Consider the following 22,245-nt stretch of genomic DNA (forward strand, 5'->3'; position numbering starts at 1 on the left):
ATTCACTGAGGTCCCATGGTAACATAATAGGTCCCTCCCCCATTGGGTAGAATCCTCAACTCGAAAGATATCAGTAGATGTTATAAAGAAAGCAAAGCAAAAATGATAAAGCACTCATCATCTGGTGGTGCTCTAAGCAGTTGTGTGAGTCATTCATTTCAAATTATAAACCAAATATAATTGTCTCAAGGAAATCCTTCCATGGGTCAAAAATACAACACCTCTTGAAATCTCTTGTATTCAGGTGGCATACTAAAAGTACATATATTTTACTACAAGGCCTTAAGAGCTGTTCATAGAAACCCTGAGAATTTGAGGTGAACAGCTTTATCAACAAGCTCTATAAGGTGACGGCTGAATTCAGACTGACAGACCATATCTCCTGTGAGCACAAACTGCACCATCCCAGCGGTCAGAGCTTTCCATGTGAAGCCATGCGTAAAAAACAACTCTTCAGCATCTGACACTTTCTTGTCAAATGAGAAGATGAACCAGTCAATATATATGCTCCTAACCAGCTGACACTTTAGTGCCAGAAGGAAAAATACATTGCTGCTACATCTGATCTGTTATGTACATTTCCTTGGTTCTTTACCTTTCAAATGCCCACTGTTTCAAAAATATGTTATATTGTATACACAATATATTTGACCTGTAACTACTTTCCATAGACTCATACAGCCCATCAGCATCTACAAATCAGTGACATAATATGTGTGGAACCTTATGGTAGGAATGACACTACTTCCTGCATTTCAGATTAAAATATATCTATATGTTATCACCATCAGTGTCAGTTTTTCTCAATGTGCTGCTCCATGAAGGCCTCCCCAAGATGTTTCCACTTGTTTCGATCTACAACATCTCTTTTCCAGTTTATGTCAGCAAAGCTTCTGATCTCATCTTCCCCTTCTAGAGCACAAAACACACCATCTGTAATATCTTCTTCTTGCAATGTGTCCAGCCCATTGTCATTTTAACATCCTCACTCATCCAATGATTCCACATACTATTGTTCATTCTCAGATCCTTTTATCTGTTTTCCTGTCTTCTTTTTATCCCAGGCATACATTTTTTTTGGTGATGCTTGGAGTCTCTGTGTAATTTTTGCATTTGGTTAAAAGGTTCAGGTTTCCTTTTAATAGTGTGTTGTTTCTTCCAAATGTACTCCATGCCAAATTGACTTCTTTTAATTTCTTCTATAAGATCTCCATCTGCGCTGAAGGTAGACATAATTGTTGACTTCTTCTTTAATTGTATCTCCTTCAATTTTTTTTATTTTATACTAAGGTGTTGAAAAATAATTTGGTTTTACTAAAGCTCATGAAGAGTCCATTGTTCTTACTTGCATATATATAAGGCCTGGTTAAGTTGAGGCCCTTGCTTTGGAACAGGTTCCTTTACCAATCTGCTGCTAGCATCCCTTGCCATAGCTTGGTTATAGCGTGGTCCCCCTTTTTGGGTAGTATTCTCAGCTTGAAATGTTACAATTGGTTAATTGAAAAAGAGGATATCACCCAAAGGCTGCAAGGTTGAGTGGGAGTCTCTTTTCTTCCAACCAATAGGCAGTTTTGTTATAAAAATGTGTTTACTGGGGTCCCATGGTAATTACATAGGCCCTTCCCCTTTCGGTATTATTTTATTTTCCAGATATCTGGGGTTGCATTCACAACCTGTTGTTATAAAAACTAGTCATAACCCTTGAACTGCTCAATGCAATGTTTGTGGGAGTCCATATGCCAGAGAGCACCCTCCCTACATTCTTTAATCTTTTTGTAAACACATTCCATGGCTTACAATTTAACATGTAATTATATTATGTTCTATTGACACTATAACAATCCTGTAATTCCCCAACAATCATTTTGACAATAATTGGCCTTTCTGATTGATTCCGCCTTTTTTTTTGTTTTTAATCAAAAACAGAATTAAAGCAAAACAATCTTGCCATTTGAGCTGTTTAGTGAAAATACTCCTGCTAATATTATGGCGTATAAAAGTACTGAAACACATAACACTTTTCACGTTTAAGTATTTTTCTCCAAGAAGTAAGAAGTAAGACAAATATATGTTTCATGTTTTATATAAAATGTTTGCAATAAAATGTATATGGATTTTTCTAAAGCTGCTGAAACTGGACAACCTAAATAATACCTCACCACCCTCAAATACTCACAACTAATAGGACTGAGAACTAGCAAACCATAAGAGACTAAACACCACCAGAACAGCCAAAAACATGCTGAAGCTAGAATTGCTATTACTCAGTTTGACTTCATGCTTCTGATTTTCTGCTGGCAATGGGAAACAGAAGCCCCTTGGATACAAATGCATTTTCAAGTGACCAAAATTACTAGATACAGTTTTTCATCTGTGTAAATATGCCTGTGCCAAACAAGTTTCCAAGATACATTTCATGTGGCATTTATAAGGATTAGCTTTATGCTGCATCATAAGGAATGCACAACCCCCAACAAGCAACGAGAAACAATTAAATTTTACCCTGAGTTTGCAGGTTTGAATATCAGTGGAACATTCCCTCTCCTGAGACCTGAAAAAAATGTAAAAACATAAAGAATTATCATGACATAATCAAAAAGACAGATATTATTGTTCATACAAAGTAGCTGCACCTCTTAGAAGAATAAAAAAACTTCCTCAGCATCTCTTTTTATTAAGCGTAAAATGTATTTGTATTAATTTAATACATTTGCAAGCAATTTAATTGTCATTTAGTTTAATAAATAAAACTATACGTCTTTATAAATACCACTTATAAAGAATATTGCTTGTACAACTCTACCGCTGAGTTAAATACTTTTAACACTAGAACCACCGAGATTGTGTATTACATTTAACCGCTGCACCCACATAATGTGCTGCTCCTTTATGAAACAGCTGTGTGATGAAAATTAAAAACAAAGAGTTTGATAAAACTAAATATGTTTACATATTACATATGAACATCACACATAACAGGTGAGAGAGCTGAAGGGTGAGAGACATCTTCTCAGTCCTGTATAGATACTGAATTCAAGTGCCAACAGCAGCCTAATAAACACCAGTCAACGTTTTGCCAACTCTAAACTCTGTATTGCTCTTATATTTTGTAAGTCGCCCTGGACAAGGGCATCTGCTAAGAAATACATAATAATAATAATTATAATAATACACCTAATATAAAATAATTAGAATACATGATCAAACAGGTGACTGCTCAAGGCATTGATCACAAGACCTGGGTTTGCAACAAGATCAAGATTGATTGATTCCAAAGGAACATTAGAAACTTTCTGTACCGACAGAAAGGACAGGCAAGCGAGATATATTGTATATCAGGTGCACTTCTTGAATTGTGTATATTTTGTGACATCTGCTAATAAAATATATAATAATAATAATAATAATAATAATAATATATGATAATATGATGTGTAGAAATGCATGTGTATAGGTATTTAACTCAATATTTTGTAACATATAAGAACGAATATGTGGTAGAAATTCACATACGCAGAGATATTTATATTTGACTTGCAAAAGACGCTCAAAATGTGGCTATAGTGGTCCTAGTGTTAAAACGGGGATCAGAAAAGTTTCTTGCTCACAAGTCAGAAGAGAGACCCAGGTGAATGGCAAAGAGTCGTTGTGATCTGCCCAAGTGCACAGCAGTGCACAGCAGTCTACAGGCAGCTTTAAAAAAATTGTGAGTTCCCCATGGTAGTGTCAATGTCCCATCCCCCTTTGGGTAGTATTCTCAATTTGAAACAGAACCAATGTTTAAAATCTGTCTTTATCTGTAAGAAATGTTCACTACACACAATATTTTTTTGTACTGAATCAGTCACAATTAAGATTTTTTCAGGTTAGAGTTCCTCATGTACAGCCATATTAAATCAGGATTTCGGCACTCAAGGACCTGAGTGGGAGACACCTACATAATATGAAAGTCTTTTATGTGCTACTTTTTGAAAAACTAGGTAAAAACTAAACTATTTCCTGCCAGCATCACTCCTGGTTTAAAGCACACTTGCCAAAAATAAGAAGCCTCTTACAAAAGAATGCAATCCAAAAACAACACTGAATAAAACAAATGTCTGTCAGTTCAGTAGAAAGATTTTTGTAAAATCTGGTAATGCATTTAATCTGACACAAGGTAGCTTTAGTTTTGCTAGTTTTATTTTGACAGGTGCAGGCCACACTTAAGCTGGATTCAATCAAAACAGCATGTGGCGAGTTAACTGTTAGAAATGTCAGTCAGTTAGTTCAATCATTTACAGTATTTGCATTGTACATTTTATTGTAGGACATGTTTGGTCATTAAATTCACATGGGCCAGTTACAAGATTTCATTCAACAACTTATTTCTTCACAGCACAGCATAACGAAAAGGTGTACTGCGCATTGTAAAATTTGAAAAAAATAAAAAATAAGTTGTGGATATTTCAGTCCATCTCTTTAATTTTATAGCAACATTAATGCATAGCACAATTCACAGGCATAATGTCCCCAATGCAATATATTTTGCATCAGTTCATGCTTTTTATGTTAAGCAAGGTTAAATTAATCAGCCTGGAGACCAAGAGACTGACTACCACCTGGTTTTTCATGAACATTATTACTTTTGTTCAGGTATGGTGCACTCTAGGTTGAAGTATTCATATAGCCTCACTTCACTCTGGACCTCCAGATGCAGGAAAAATGACTGAAATCCCGTAGAAATCCCATATACAACACCACAGTAGGGATTTGCACCCATCAGAAGTTTTTAAAGCCTGCATACTGAAGTGATTTTATGTTTTCCAATGATGGTGAATTATTTTAATTAAATCCCTAATTACACAGAGCTGTTCAGCCAAAGATTTTATTTTTTTATTTTTTTATCAGCTTTAATTCCTTTGCTGACTCTGTGCCCCCTAGCAGCAGGCCATAATTATATAACCCACCCACCTCCTGCCAAACACAACCTCCTTTGCCCCCGATCTTAACCCTTCCTACATTATAATTCAGTTTTTCCATAGCATCTCTATAGCAACAGTTCAGACAACTCAGGACAGCCAAAAATGGCACAAAGACTACAACGGCTGCTTCCATTTCCTTGCACATTTTCCAGTGCACCCTCCCTTCCACATCATTGCAATTGAATCAAACAAATATATGAAAGGATGTTCAGAAAGAATAGTAAATTCTATGCAGGTACAACATGTATTACATGTGATTATTGAAATTAATATAAACATGTTATGTACATTGAATGTTTTCCCGTACATTTTAGCAAACAGTAATAGTCTTAACAATACTACAAAACAACAGAAAATGACAAACATATAAAATTACCAGACTTGCAACTAAACTGGCAGCTGTATTTCTGAACGCTGTACCAACTAGACATGGTAGGAAAAATACTGCATACAGTACCAAGTGATAAATCAAGGACTTCTCCACAGTTGGCTATTTCCTAACAGTGTGTGATTATTAAAATCCTTAATATGGGGCATTCAACAATCCCCAGCACAGCAATGAACTTTACTTTCAGCAGTTGTCATTATTTTACCTATTTATAATCGAGGCATTAAACATTATTGGCAAAGTGCTTAAGCATGTCTCTGCAAACAAATAATGGTTCTCTCATGAAGCAGCATGTTTCATTGTATTTTTTCTTTATTTCTTCTAACAGCCCAAGTAGTACAATTCATGTAAGGCTTTGTATTTATGTATTCATTTACTAAAATAATAAATGATGCAATAAAAACAGGACAATTATTATTTTAGACTTTCTTTATATCAAACTGACAGGCCTCCCAGATTATTTTGTCATTCATGCACCAAAAATGTTTTTTGTATTAAGTTATGTTTCATAGTAAGTGTTTAATATCAATTTAAAACATTATTGTAATAGTTACTGTATATGTTTAAGTGCTTATTAGGCATAAAATAAAGTTGTTGTTTCTTCTAATGTGAATGGATTATGTTACTTATTATTATGCTTGAAATAATACAAAAATAGTAGTAAAATTAAAGGGATGATTACATAGAGTACATTTAGGGTGAATCTCATTTTCAGAAGCATTCCAGTAAAATTACTCATATGCAAAACTAAGTACCAGTAAATTATTCACAACTCATGTAAACATATTCAAAATATGTGAAATTAGTAAATACATTAATATTAGTTGTATATTTAAATGCAAATGTCTCCTTGTCTAGCATTTTCAATCCAACCAAGCTCTCAATTGAATCATAAACCAGTGATGTCACATGGTTACCGAAGCAACTATCTGAACATCGGTGAGAAGTTCTTCGGGTGCAGCTGCCATATCAGAATTAAACCATGTTTTGTAATGAGTCCAGCTTAACATGCATTTTAGGCACTAATAATAGGCTATAATAATAGCCTAATACATTGTAATTTATCATTCACCTCATTTATAAATAGGTAATACAATTTTTATACTTAAACAATCTATATATCTGTTTGTAGTCTATGAGCTCAAATCCATTTCAGAGTCATACAGTGAGGGAAAAAGTATTTGATCCCCTGCTGATTTTGTACGTTTGCCCACTGACAAAGAAATGATCAGTCTATAATTTTAATGGTAGGTGTATTTTAACAGTGAGAGACAGAATAACAACAAAAAAATCCAGAAAAACGCATTTCAAAAAAGTTATAAATTGATTTGCATGTTAATGAGGGAAATAAGTATTTGACCCCTTCGACTTAGTACTTGGTGGCAAAACCCTTGTTGGCAATCACAGAGGTCAGACGTTTCTTGTAGTTGGCCACCAGGTTTGCACAGATCTCAGGAGGGATTTTGTCCCACTCCTCTTTGCATATCCTCTCCAAGTCATTAAGGTTTCGAGGCTGACGTTTGCAACTCGAACCTTCAGCTCCCTCCACAGATTTTCTATGGGATTAAGGTCTGGAGGCTGGCTAGGCCACTCCAGGACCTTAATGTGCTTCTTCTTGAGCCACTCCTTTGTTGCCTTGGCTGTGTGTTTTGGGTCATTGTCATGCTGGAATACCCATCCACGACCCATTTTCAATGCCCTGGCTGAGGGAAGGAGGTTCTCACCCAAGATTTGACGGTACATGGCCCCGTCCATCGTCCCTTTGATGCGGTGCAGTTGTCCTGTCCCCTTAGCAGAAAAACACCCCCAAAGCATAATGTTCCACCTCCATGTTTGACGGTGGGGATGGTGTTCTTGTGGTCATTCCTCCTCCTCCAAACACGGCGAGTTGAGTTGATGCCAAAGAGCTCGATTTTGGTCTCATCTGACCACCACCCAGTTCTCCTCTGAATCATTCAGATGTTCATTGGCAAATTTCAGACGGGCCTGTACATGTGCTTTCTTGAGCAGGGGGACCTTGCGGACGCTGCAGGATTTCAGTCCTTCACGGCGTAGTGTGTTACCAATTGTTTTCTTGATGACTATGGTCCCAGCTGCCTTGAGATCATTAACAAGATCCTCCCATGTAGTTCTGGGCTGATTCCTCACCGTTCTCCTGATCATTGAAACTCCACGAGGTGAGATCTTGCATGGAGCCCCAGACCGAGGGAGACTGACAGTTATTTTGTGTTTCTTTCATTTGCGAATAATCGCACCAACTGTTGTCACCTTCTCACCAAGCTGCTTGGCGATGGTCTTGTAGCCCATTCCAGCCTTGTGTAGGTCTACAATCTTGTCCCTGACATCCTTGGACAGCTCTTTGGTCTTGGCCATGGTGGAGAGTTTGGAATCTGATTGATTGATTGCTTCTGTGGACAGGTGTCTCTTATACAGGTAACGAGCTGAGATTAGGAGCACTCCCTTTAAGAGAGTGCTCCTAATCTCAGCTCGTTACCTGTATAAAAGACACCTGGGAACCAGAAATCTTGCTGATTGAAAGGGGATCCAATACTTATTTCACTCATTAACATGCAAATCAATTTATAACTTTTTTGAAATGTGTTTTTCTGGATTTTTTTGTTGTTATTCTGTCTCTCTCTGTTAAAATACACCTACCATTAAAATTATAGACTGATCATTTCTTTGTCAGTGGGCAAACGTACAAAATCAGCAGGGGATCAAATACTTTTTTCCCTCACTGTATTTCTATCCTCAGGACGTGCAACCAGGCCTAAAAGTAACCAATTAAAAAAACATTAGGTTTATCCCAAGTGGCTGAACCAGTAAAGGACTGCAATTGGCTAAGTTGGTTAGGTGACTTTTTAACATTTTAAACTGTTTAAATGGAAACAAAATGTAATAGAAAATTGTCTCTGACCAATCTCTGGAGGTGATGACTGTGACTCTGAAGTTATCTACTTTTTTTAATTGAAAATGTTTATCAGAATGTAATGGCTATGTCTTTTTTCCACTCAAACACTAATCACTTATGCCAGATATGCTAAACCAGACTAAGGAAGTGTAAACAATCTCAGTTAAAATAGATTGGGCAACCACATTAACTCAAGTAACACTTATTTGGATAATTTATTATTGTGTGTTGCATCCATATATCAATTAGATAATTTAGTTTACCAAACTGAATTTCCTAAAGCAAGGAACTGGTCATGATATTAGCATAAGCATGCATAAAACAATACCTTACAAAAGAGATGTTTATGTAAAATATTGAATCACACAATACCTGGATGTTTGTATCACTATTTCCATAATTTATGCCAGTTGTAAATGTGTGTGTCCAGTCATTAATTGTAATCATATATTTAATTATTGTTTGTTTTGTTAGTATTATGATTATCACAATGCCCCATCTGCTATCAAAATCTGTAACCCTACATTTCAGACAAGTGTTAACTACAGAGAGCTTCTGGCTGTCTGTATATTTAAATTTCTTTGACCTGATGGGGTGTTGACAACAGTCCTGTGGGGACATTATTACATGGCTGTCAAGCTCTGCTCCTTTTGCTGTTTTGGAATGAGTGACATGGGTATAACTTGATGAATTCCTTCATAGCCGATCCTGATCCTGTCATGTATAGTAGACCACTGAGGAAGTCAAAGTCGTTGATGTCACATGGTAACGGGATGAATCAACACACCCAAGCTGAAGCTCACCCAATACAGTCAAAACTACTTTTTTCCCACCAATTGACTATGGCTTTGAAAATGTTAATATTGTGATATTGGCCTGCTATGTATTACAGACAATAAAATAAAACAGTGCTAAAATGAGGATGACAGTGATGTAGTTACGCGCCCAGCTTGGAGCCATTTCTTTCACAAATGCAGAACTGCAGTTGCCATTGTAATCAATAAGTACTATTAACAGAAAGTAGCTGGGAGAGTGACCGATACACATTTTTTCATTATAGTCTAGTGCCTGCTGGGATTTGAAGCAAGTTATCTGAGGAGCCAACTGAAAAGCTGCTGCTGTGTGTGGAAACCTCACCAAATGAATTCCTATAACTATCAGCTGTTTCCAATAGATAAAATCCATCTCTCTTAAAAAGTGCTACAATGCTGAGAGGTCGAGAGCTTACAATTCTCATCTGCGTGATATAATAAATGCATTATGTCTTAGAAAACATTTTGTATCATTTTATCTCTGTAAGAGTTCATGTTTTGATTTTTACTAAACTGTGAAGCACTTCAAATACTGGGTTTCAGGCTAAACTTTCAAATATTTAATAATAATAACCTAATTTCAGTCATTTTAATAATCTTATAATAATTAAAATCTATGTATTATTGATTACTTAACTAAAAATACATTTTCACTGTTTCAGTTTTTCTGGTCACTAAACATTTCATGAGGTTGAAAGAAGCATTTAAGTACTATATCTGTACCTACTGCAGCATGTTATTATTATTATTATTATTATTAGTAGTAGTAGTAGTAGTAGTAGTAGTAGTAGTAGTAGTAGTATATTAAATTAATAAATGGAGAAAAACCCTAATATGATCTTCATGAAAACACTCCAAATTGTTACTGAAATAATACAGTAAGACAAAGAAACAAAATGTTATTTATGCACAACCATTAATCAAACAAGAATAGTTTGCATATTTGATATATTTTTCACTTTAGACATCTACAATTACACAAATGATGAAGAAGAGAAAATAGCACAAGATACCAAGCTGTAAGTAAGAGCTACCATGCCACGCAAATGCTTAAACTTGTATTCATGCTACTGACAGTTTGACTGCCTTGTAATATTGAGCTGACAAAAATGTATTTATACATTGCTGGAGGTCCACTTGGCAAAGGCCTTCTATACAATTAACTTTTTCTTTTGGGTATCATCAAGAGGGGGTGTTCCAAACCATTCTGACAAATAAAGCTCCAGAACATAAGTCCTGGGGTAAGAATTAGTCTATTTGAAAATATCTCTCTCAAATGATTTTCTTGGCTATCATTCAGTTGGATTTTGCAATGATTTAACAGTTGAGCTAGAGGGTAGAAATATACTGTAAAGTATACTTCAGACCGATTCAGTAAATAAAACACATTTCATCTTTTCAATTGTTTTTGGACTGTGTCAAGGAACAAGAGGAATGTGCTCTGTATGAAAAGATGACAAATCTGTGTTTCACTTTGAGTGTGTTGAGAGGTTTTCTAAAGGTGAATGTCACATATTCATTTACAATTGTAATTGCAAGTACAATTTGTCACTGAATTACAGTCAAATTCTTTGGTTGATCTCCACATTAAATAACAATCCATCACTATATTATAAAGTATACTATAAGAATTAATTTGGCATAAATTATATACGTTTTCCCAACATTGTGAAATGTGTAACATATAGACTGCATTGTGACCTTTATCATTCTAATCATAATGCATTATATATTGTCTAACTTTCAATTTAGAGAAGCACTGTTTTTTCTTTTGTATCAATACCTTAATCTTTTGCACAATATACATTTGATTTTCAGCATAACTGACTTCAATCAAAATACTAAAGCATAATCCAGGATGCAAAGGAATAATCAAGGTAATTATTCAATAATTATCTAAAGTGCAATTAATTAAAGATGTTGATTAACTACTCTTGAACATCTGTCTCGGTTATACCACCTAATCACTTGAGAAAAATAATAACACAATGAAATATGCACTGTGAATGGAATTCTGTCTGTGGGTAATGTCAGCTGCTATGTTTGCAAATAGCAATTCATTGTTGCCCTACGTCATATAAAACAATATATAAATGAGAGATTAAAATCTAATTACATTTTATTGTTCACCGATATTAGTATCTCCTACATTACAGAAGAAAAAAAACAAAATATGAAGTCAATGTATTACATACATACACACATACATACATAAATAGTAGTCAGTTTCCTGCAAGGAATGATTATTTCAATCATATTGGAAGGGTGTGAATGAGATCTCTATAGTGTAAGACATCTTGCACTAGAAATTTTCATTTATTTATCATTAATGTTTTCTTCAAAATAAATAAAGACCCTTAAATAAAACCTATAAACAACTTTAATGCCCTACATCATGCGTTTAAGGTAACACATGCTTCCCAGGTTCACACTGTATCTCTATGATATGAAACAACCTAGAGAAAACATGCATTTTACTAGTCTTAGGATATATGTTACAGATTTCCTAAAAAGCCAAGGATAATAGCACATTTAATGTAATACAATTACATATTTGTAATGATTAAAAGTATATATATTTTACACTGTGTAAGCCATTGGCACAGTTCCAAGGAACACATTGCCTTGCCAGTGCATCACGTGCACAGATGGAGCGTGGGAGATAAGGGTTTTATTGGCATTACCAATAGCCAGCCCCCTCCAGCATGACAATATTGAACTTTCCAGGCATATGGGTTCTCTCAACACATTTACACTGAACAACGAAGTGAATAATGCAGATTGTTTCAACTTTTGCTCATGCTGGATTTTATAGACCACTGGTGCACATCTCTGGTCTTTGAGGGCCACAGTCCAGCAAATTGTATAGGTCTCTTCAAATCATCAGCACATTAAGAGCTGGCAAAATTATAATTTGGTTCAACTAAGCAAATAATTACATTACATTACTTACATAATTAAGAGCTTAGTGCAATGGTAACCCGGATTTTCAAGTTTTTCAAATTGTTGATCTAATTGCAGACACATTTCTGCAGTATACATGAAGGATTCCTGCCTCGCTATTACAGCTGAATGGTTCATATCAATCCAAAAATTACTTAATCCAGCAGTAAATCCAGTATTTTGGCAGTAATCATGCATGACTTTACCAAACTTGAATTGCTCAATCAAGGACGCTATGACCTAATTATTATCAAGAGAATCAGCCCATGTAAATTATAGCCTGTAAACTATGGATTTCTAAAGCTGTGCACAAAAATAGAAATCTAAATAATACCCCTATGAATACACAATATGCATTTTAATTATTTTTTACATAAACCATAAAAGACCTTCAGTATTGCATATGACTAGCAATCATGGTGCATTCCATACAGACCTCATTTGTCTGATTGTCGGTTTTGATGTGCCTATGATATTATAAACATAAACAACTAAAACAAAGGTTAATATATAACACATAACATTGGCAAAATAGTTTCCTTAACCCTGGAAAAGCCTAGTTCATAGTAAACTAACGTTACAGATATAAATTTGACTTGACATTCTCACAACTCTGGAAGTATACAAAATGTAAATTGTCTATCGGTCTCAGTAAGCTATGGAAGAAAATTGTAAAAGCCAAAAAAAAAAAAAAAAAACCTAAAGTAACAAATGGAAATAGGTGCATCATGACACATAATGTTCATTCAGTTGTTATTAACATGTTAATTCAATAAACTTATCAAACTATCTCTTAAAAGATCTTAGCAAATAATTACCCACAACACTTGATAATGTGTGCCATTCATGCATAAATCAGTTGGGAAATAATTAAAATCTACTCATAGTTATTATTCAGCTTCCAATTAACTGTTTTTTTTCCTCTGGTCTCTATGCAGGGCCTAAAGTAATCTATGGGGTTGATTTTGTCAGCTACCTTCTTGATGTTAAATACTTCACTCCAGTCTATTTATATTAATATATATTAAATATTTATACTAATATATTTCATAAATTCCAATTGCATGTACATCAACTATCTCTGGAACTTGGTTCTCATATGAACTTGACTTCATCTCTGAATGTTTTTGGCAATGTCGTAATCAATACATTGCAAAATGAACATTATATAGGTAGAAGATCAATTATTGCTGCACTGAATGGTGATGAAGCTATAGTAGTTCTGATTTGCAATAAAAGTACTTGGAGTGTCCATTTAATTGTTGTTAAAAAGGGCCAGAGAGTTATATAATCAAGACAGAGAATTAAGTAAGTGTTCATATTGCAGCATTGGTGAAATGTCCTTTCTCACACTTGCTTTGTTTTCCTTTACTAAAAACAAAGCAAGTGCAGTATTTTCAAGCAACATACAAACAAATAATACAAAATAATAATTGCTTCATAGATCCATATAACTCAGAAAAACATAAGTGATTCTGTTTAAAACCATGGTAACATATATTAGTTTGCTAGAAATCAAAACTTTTGAATCGTTTAGCAGTATCTCTGAAATGATGACTGCAGTTATAGGTCAAAAAGAAGACAAGTTCTCCTGAGAGCCTCAGTCTTTTTATTAAAACCATTCTTTTGTAACCTCTGTCAACACTCAGAATTCCCAGTGGAAACCTTAAAAACCACTGATTGTACATACCCATCCAAGAGTCATGGAGATCTTGTCAATCAATATGATGTAAACTCCGAGTCCCTGGGACGTCTCTTCTACTCCAATTCACAAAAATTAGTTCAAAAGTCAAATACAATGTTTCCAAAGCCACTGCCACCTGCCAATCACTGTGAGGAACACTGAACTCAGTGTCTGTGAACTGGATATACAAGAGGATTGCACTACAGTAACCTAGACACGCAAACAGATGAAGGCAGAGATGAGACAATTTGTACCAATACTCAGAAATCATTCTGTATCACATTCACCGGTAGATTGCATTTCCATAATACACAACAAATGTAGAGTACATAATACCATATAGGTATCGGTTGGAATGTGTTATCTGAGTAAAAATAATACATAAAATTCAGTATTAATGTAGTTTTAATGTGATAATGTAAATGCACCTCCATCACATAATTACAAAAAAAAAGCTTGCCATTTGTTATGACCAGCTATTAAACTGTAAACAGCTTGCTACTTGTTTTCAGAACCACAGACTGAAATGGACATACATACATGCTGTGGAGGGCAAAGCTTTCAGTACTACTCAGACAGTTTGAAAATGATCATATTCCATTTCCTTGGCATTCATTCATACAACAGTTAGCATAATGTAGATCTTTTCTTAATAAAACTATTTACAGCTCGAATGAAAAAAACTAAACAAAAAAACATCTGCACATTTATTACAATATATTCATCACTATACATTATGATATGCAATATAATGTTTATGAGTGTGCAAAATAAAATGAATGAAGTCTTTGAACAATCACATGTGCAAAGCCTTAAATATTAATAGACCACTGTGCTTTTGAATAAAAACATCATTTTCAAGATTGTAGATAAGTATCATACAGCACCAACACATATGCAACCAGTCAGTACACAATGTTATGACAGAACAATTACTGATAAAGCTCTTAACAGCAGCACATGCTTGCAAAGAAAAGGATTTCAAAAAATAAAATGAGAGAGAGCGAGAACACATAGGGAATACTTACTATAAAAATAAAAGTAAAAAAAAAAACCTCATCCATAATGCTGTCTGACCTGTCAGGCATTTACAACATCATAGCCTGCTCTGAGACTTCAAGTTAAGCATCTGTGTCCCTCAAGGCCTGTAATCTTTCCTCTCTGAGGTCAGTATCACAAAAATTACATAGAGATATGGCATTCATAAGAACACAAGTCAGGATAACACTAACTAACTTTCTGTTGTGTGGCAAACAAGATCAAAAATCCAGATGTGGAATTGCATTGTAGAATCCCAATGTTTGCGCTATGACCAGTAGAGCAGATTTAGGGGTCAGCAGCAGTGGCATTAGCCAGGGCTTCATTAAATACTTTTCTCAACAAGACATTGACTCATTCAGTTGTACAGCAGTTGCAGATTGGGGATTAGCAAGGACATGTAGTCAGAAATGTTTGCTAAAATGTGAGATCATAAAACACAAACTGCTTGCAGATTGACACAGTAGGTACTCTTACAGTTCATGTAAGATGTGTATTTCGGTGTTCTGCACAAGTATAGAATCTATGGCTCTTGGGATACAGCTATCTCACACATGTATTGTCATAGGTTACTGCTGTTGTTGTTATTAAAACCCTGTTAAGGGCCAATTCTAGATATCCTCCAATCCCTGGGAGGTGTATGTTTATAAATCAAATAGTGTATGCAAGTGAACTAGAGGTTTGAGAGAATTTACCAGGAAAAGCATTAAGTATTTAATTTGAAAATTAAATTACAACTTAAATAATTATTTTCCACAAAATCTTCCACTGGTTTGTGAACAACTGTAGCTTTTAATTATCCATAGCAGCTGAGATGGAACCTATATTAATTATCAGAATAACAAGGAACATCTGAATAAACCTGAACAATAATTTCTGGTAACTAAAGTTAACATCTCTCTTTAACCCTCTTTAACAATATCTGAATTTATAAATCTCATCAACATATTTGTTCACCATTGCACCTATTTCACAGGTTTCTGGGTTTCTGGGTTTTGAATTAACTTGGCTAACAGCAAGTTACTAATAAACAAGTTCTTGAAAACCACTAAATTAAAAACATAAGGGAAAATAAAAAATATATAATAAAACAACACACCAACCAGTATGTGTGTAATTTTTATTGCATCTGCTTGTTGTTTTTGTACAGCTTGAGCTCAAAACGCTTTCTATTTTTTAAAACTGATTTTGAGCTACACAATTATTCACTCCTGCCAAGAACTTCCGAGGGAAGCCATGTGTTACTCAAGCTACAAACAATATTCAATCATTCAATTGAAACATTCATAGTATAAGACTGTTAATACTATCATAAATCATGTGAACCCAACTTACACTACTCTAGATTACAAACTATGATACCCATACCATCCTTTCATTGTAGTACATCAAAAATAGCATACTGCAATGCTGAATGTAGACCTATTAATTATATAAGGTGATCCTATACAGCAGTCCATCAAATAGTGAATACAGTTTAATAAAATTAAGTTGGCCTTGATTACATTTTAAAACTCTTTAGTTAATTATGTTTTGTTACAGTCATTTTTATGCTGACACACAGGATTCATTAAATTAATATCACAGCATGTTCATGCTATTTTCATACATAAAGAAGTATTCTGTCCTGAACAGAAACAGAATGTGGTACACAATCCCAAAGTTTAACAAATTACATTTCCAATACTATAAGAGGTTGAAAGTCTATTGTACTTTCTGTGATCGCAGTGCACCTATCCTCCCTTTGAATACTGCCTAGTAAATATTGATTGCTTTAGTAGTAATTGGCCTCTAACTTTGCTAAATAAGCTGTTAAGTGGCAAGCTTAATCTGCTAAAGGACAATGGATGCTTTATACTTTGCAGCAACCAGTGCAATTCATTTTACATTTGTGGAAAATAGGACTTATTTGCTTTTCACTTAGGTTAGACAAAGCTTTTAAGGTTCACTATGGATATTGATAGACTTCGTAGCATCACAACTAAATAATCGCAGTCTCCCTAATCTTGGAACGAATTCAATGTCAATATTAGAAATCGCTAAAATACAAATTGTAGTTGTAAAACTGAATTTTCTGAACTGCTGTTTTTCATTTTACGCTTACAATTCCATTCTATGCTTGTTCAATATCCTTCTCACATTTAAAATTTTGTCTGCGAACACACAGAACTCACTGCATGCTTGAGATTCTTGCTGTGCATTTACAATTCACGCTACACACTTACTTTCAATACTTTTTGACACTCTTTTCTCAACGACTTCAGAAAAGTGTAAATCAGGCATCCTAGATCAGTGGTTCTCAATCTTGGTCCTAGAGGACCCCGAACCCTGCTGTTTTTTTTTCCAACTGAGATATCAATTACTTAATTGAACCCTTAATTGAACTAATAAGTGCCTAAATCAGAGCCATTTAATTATTTTAAACAGTGTGGGTTTAATAACATTTTATAGGGAACTTATTATCTTATTAAGGAAACAACTTTTTATAAGTTACACAATTTAAAAAGTCAAATGTAAGCAAAATATTAGTTAATTTTTTTTTATGACATTGTATATTTTAGATGCACTAGAATCAATCATTAGCTATACTAAAATAGGGAGTAAGGTTGTTAGATAAATTAGCTAAATTAGAACATAAGAAAGTTTACAAACGAGAGGAGGCCATTCGGCCCATCATGCTCATTTGGTGTAAATTAATAACTGTAATTAAGTGATCCAAGGATACTTTCCAGTCTATTTTTAAATGTTCCCAAATTTTCAGCTTCAACCACATTTGTTCCAGATTGTGACAACTCTCTGTATGAAGAAGTGTCTCCTGTTTTTCGTCTTGAATGCCTTGAAGCCCAATTTCCATTTGTGTCCCGGGGTGCGTGTGTCCCTGCTGATCTGGAAAAGCTCCTCTGGTTTGATGTGGTCGATGCCTTTCAAGACTTTGAAGACTTGAATCAAGTCCCCATGTAGTCTCCTCTGTTCCAGGATGAGAAGGTTCAGGTCCCTCAGTCTCTCAGTAGGACATTCCCTTCAGACCTGGAATAAGTCTAGTTGCTCTCCTCTGAACTGCCTCTAGAGCAGCAATATCCTTCTTGAAGTGTGGAGCCCAGAACTGTACACAGTATCCAGATGAGCTCTAACTAGTGCATTGTACAGTCTGAACATTACTGCCCTTGTTATAAATTCCACACTTTTGACAATATACCCTAACATCCTGTTTGCCTTTTTTATTGCTTCCCCACATTGCTTGGATGGAGAAAGTGAGGCGTCCACATAGACTCCTAGGTCTTTCTCATGCGTTACTTCATCTACTTCTATTCCTCCCATAGTGTAATTATAGTGGACATTTTTGTTACCTGCATGTAATACCTTGCACTTGTCCACATTGAATTTCATCTGCCAGGTGTCGGCCCACAACTGAATATTATCAAAGTCCCTTTGAATAACCTGTGCTGTTGAGCCACCTATTTTAGTATCTTCTGCAAATGTGACAAGTTTGCTAACTATCCCAGAGTCCAGATCATTAATATAGATTAGAAAAAGCAAAGGCCCTTGTACTGATCCCTGTGGAACTCCACTAACAACCTCACTCCAGTTAGAAGCGACTCCTCTTATCGACACCCTCTGTTTCCTATACATCAACGAGTTCATAATCCATCTACTTACATTACCCTAAATGCCTACAGCTTCCAATTTGAGGATCAGTCTTTGGTGTGGAACCTTATCAAAAGCTTTTTGATTAGGTACCTAATGCTGTATATTTACTTCCACTTATGTCCTATTGGTGTCCGCCCACCCCCAAGTAAATAAATAAATAAATAAATGGTATTACGTCACTGCTTGAAAAGAGGTGGCATAATTAGTATACATATATTGTAAACATATTACTAGGCCCAGACGGAATCTGCAGAAGATTAGACTAAATTCTGCGGAACTTTTTCTGTAAATTCTGTGAAAAAATCTGCATTAATTAATTGTATATTGTTTTATGCAACAACAACACAAAATAAATACTTGAATTATTATTTTTACTTTTTTACACCTAAGTAACATAACCAATAAGTGCATCCATTAGATTCAAGCCTTAAATTACAATACAAGCCAACTATATGTGTTTAAACAATGACAATATTTTACCAGCTATAAGGTAACACTCAAATATTTACATAATAAAAAACAGAGCTATTTGATCTAAACAGATGTACGCAAAAACTCATCCAGTATCCCCTTTACAGCAGGGATGCTAAATCCAATCCATTAGGGAAGTTTTGTTCCTATTATGGTCATCTTATTTTTATCATTTTAGGTTTGAAAAAAGATGTAGTATTTTTATGACCTGATGGGAAGGTTTTTTGGGCTCCAACATTTTGCTAATATGATTGGGCAATTCAAATTATAACAGATGCATTGACAAAGTCTATACGCACAATCGGTGGAATTCTGCAGATTTGTGTAAATCTACGCTATAAGAACGCAGCCAATGGCTTCCTCACAGATACGTTTTCGTTGCCGCTCACATTGCTAAACTATTAGGAAATTGAATTAAAATTGTATTAATACAATTTGAAAAATAAAAACATATTGGTCGGTCAGTTACAGCTGTAATTGCAAAATATTCCTTCAGAAATAAATAATCACAACCGTTATAGTTAATTTGAAATTGTGACAATAAAAAGTTGTATAATATCATTGTTGATAATATCGGGAAACAATAATAATACGAGTGTCTGACACAAGATGCGTGAGAGTTGACAGGTCTGCTTTTTTGCTGCAGTTATTATTTCCACACATCTTCTAATAGGAAGGTATGTTTACCCAAACTAATATTTATTTAACAAAGTTGTTGTGTTAGATACATATTAATCAGTTACAAAGTATTAACTTATGTTGAAACGATCTGTGATAGAGACATGCGTTTTCAGCTGCTTAGTTGAGATTCTGCTGAAAAGAACCATGTGCGGTTTGTTTACATTGCGTCTTTCCTGGCGTTTGCGCAACTGCAGAACATAGGCATAGTATTGACCAATGGAAAGGACGTTACTATGTTTATGTCATCAGCCTAGAGATCTTATATTTTTTTTACATAATCACAGACCGTGACTCTACAAATATCTAGCCTATCCAAAGACCCTCTGAAAACCCTGGAACTGAGGTGTCAGATTACATGCTGCCCCAGAGTGCACCGGTCAGAACGCAGATGAGAGACTACAGCACATGTGTTGCATAATATGCAATTACTTGGGGGATGTTGTTATGTTACAGTAAGTAATACTTTAATTTCGCTCATCATGTTTTAAGTTTTATTTTTATAAAATTTCCACGGGCTTGAGTGGATTCCGCGCTTTTTCGTTTCGTCTGGCCCTGCATATTACTTATGAATTACATGTATGCAAGTGCACATGTAGCTTCTTAACAGCTTTACTTTAAGATGTTATATATATATATATATATATATATATATATATATATATATATATATATGCATGTGTGTTTAAATTTACAAATGCCTCACAAATTAGAATTAATAGGTCACCCTTATCAGCGTTTTTGAAAATCTAACAATGATTGATTAATTAATAGAAGCCATTCACTTACAGCCATTAATGGTGGCTTTATGTACCACATTTGGATTTAGGTTTATCCTCTGGCTATGGTATAGCATGACTAGGCACTGCAATAGTGGGTCCAGCTGTATTGAGACAATATTTGTAATAACCAACAAGCTCAAGATTTGCTTACTGCTTTCAATTTTATGATATAAATGGTTCACTTCATTACTACAATGGCCTCATTATTAAAATTGTGTGATGTCATAGTTTTCTCTTTGATGGTTGATTGAAAACTGTCCTGATATCCTCAGTGTTTGGGTTGCCCATACTCATGGTGGCCAGTAATTATTCTCTTTGTAAACACATCAACATCTGATCAACATAAAGTATTCTCTTTTTCCAACTGCAGTGTAAGTGAAAATCCCTGCCTTTTTTAGTGCTTTGTTTGTTCATCAGATCATGAAATTAACGTCTGTAGTCAAGCTGTGAATGACTAGGGTGTGGTTAAATTAATTAGATGAGAAATCCAGATGGAAACTTTACTTTAATGTGAAAATTGTATTTTTTAAGTGTGTTCAGCATTTATTATGATGGAGAACAATGACTTTGTAGTTTCTGTTTTAATAGTCTTTAAAAATAAACTAAAGCACGTTTTAAAATTGTTTTTTTTTTTTTAAGCAAGACGGTCAATTCTGCTCATTTATTCATGTTAGTATCCAACTGCACTAAATTATACATGTTTCCCATAATAGCACAATGTTTTTCTTGTACATTTTAAATAAATCACGACAGTGTACAGCACTACATAATCAAAATCTTATTACAAGCAAACCTAGGCAAATCATCTTGCAGTTTTTGTCTGTTATAAAGATGTACTGCAGACTAACTTGATTGGCAAGCCAGTAAACTAGGGGTATATTGTGCTACTGAATGCATGGTATAAGTCTGGCAACACAAACCATGTTCTTGGTCAGAAATAGACAGACGCCCCATAAATATCAAAGATACGGCATTAGAGAAAATTTAATTAATTGAATCTGATGTACAACAAACTAGAAAAAGGTGTTGTTAGTAGTGTATCAGTAAGCATATATCTATTCAATGAGATGTGTTTACATTAAATCAACACTGTTTATCTTGAAATGTTCACCAGCTTTAGGAGCAATTAATCTCCAGCTGTGCCATTTCTCGAAATCAATGCTCAGCAATTCACCATGGTCAGCGCAGCAAGTATGTATTAATATAATTGGGGAATAGGAAACGGTTTATGCCAACAGAGGCATTTATAGTACTGTAATTTCCTGTACATTTTCAAACTCAATGTCCATATATATATATATATATATATATATATATATATATATATATATATATATGTATTTGTTTTTTTAAACAAATACAAATTAGTTATTGAATATATTTTAGTTTTATTTTGTTCAAACAGTGACTGTGAATGTTTCAATAAGTTACAGGAACAGTAACAACTAAGTACATTAAACATGTTTTGCATTTCAAGTTTTACAAATAAATAAATACTAAGCTGCACTGACTATTTAACCCAATAACAAAATGGGTGTAATGTACTTCATAAATTGTACCATCTAGAATAACTGATGGTAAGATAGTATCTGTCTTAAGGAGATTCAAATTTAAAACTCATTTCCAATATATTTTTTTTCCATTTCAAAAAATACAGTTTAAATAAATATGAATAAAATCTAGATAAAGATTTGGGTAGGCAAAAATACATGAAAAGGTCATAACAGCAGGACCCCAATTTACTGAAAACAGTCATGCAGCATCCTAAGCTCGAGAAATCAGTGGGGTATTTAAAGTCTGTGTAGTTGAAAATAATCCTTTAATTAGTGCTGCTTGTGAGCACCTATGAAATGCAGGTGATAACCATAAATCAGAACAATTAGTCTGTCGAGAAACGCGCCATGATTAAATCAAAATCTTTCCGCCAGC

The 22,245-nt window shown here is 34.5% G+C and overlaps 1 protein-coding gene across 6 annotated transcripts in view; it reads right to left on the minus strand.

Annotated features, from left to right (window-relative positions):
- LOC136766680 (receptor-type tyrosine-protein phosphatase delta) overlaps window positions 1–22,245 on the minus strand; it is a 634,939-nt gene that overhangs the window by 344,796 nt on the left and 267,898 nt on the right. For all 6 annotated transcript variants that reach the window (XM_066720365.1, XM_066720369.1, XM_066720368.1 and 3 more), the window contains exon 7: window positions 2,503–2,551. The gene's annotated coding sequence lies outside the window, so the exon portion shown is untranslated. The remainder of the gene's footprint in view (window positions 1–2,502; window positions 2,552–22,245) is intronic.

This window comes from Amia ocellicauda, chromosome 13 (genome assembly GCF_036373705.1).
Source record: "Amia ocellicauda isolate fAmiCal2 chromosome 13, fAmiCal2.hap1, whole genome shotgun sequence".
In the NCBI taxonomy this organism is placed as follows: Eukaryota; Metazoa; Chordata; class Actinopteri; order Amiiformes; family Amiidae; genus Amia; species Amia ocellicauda.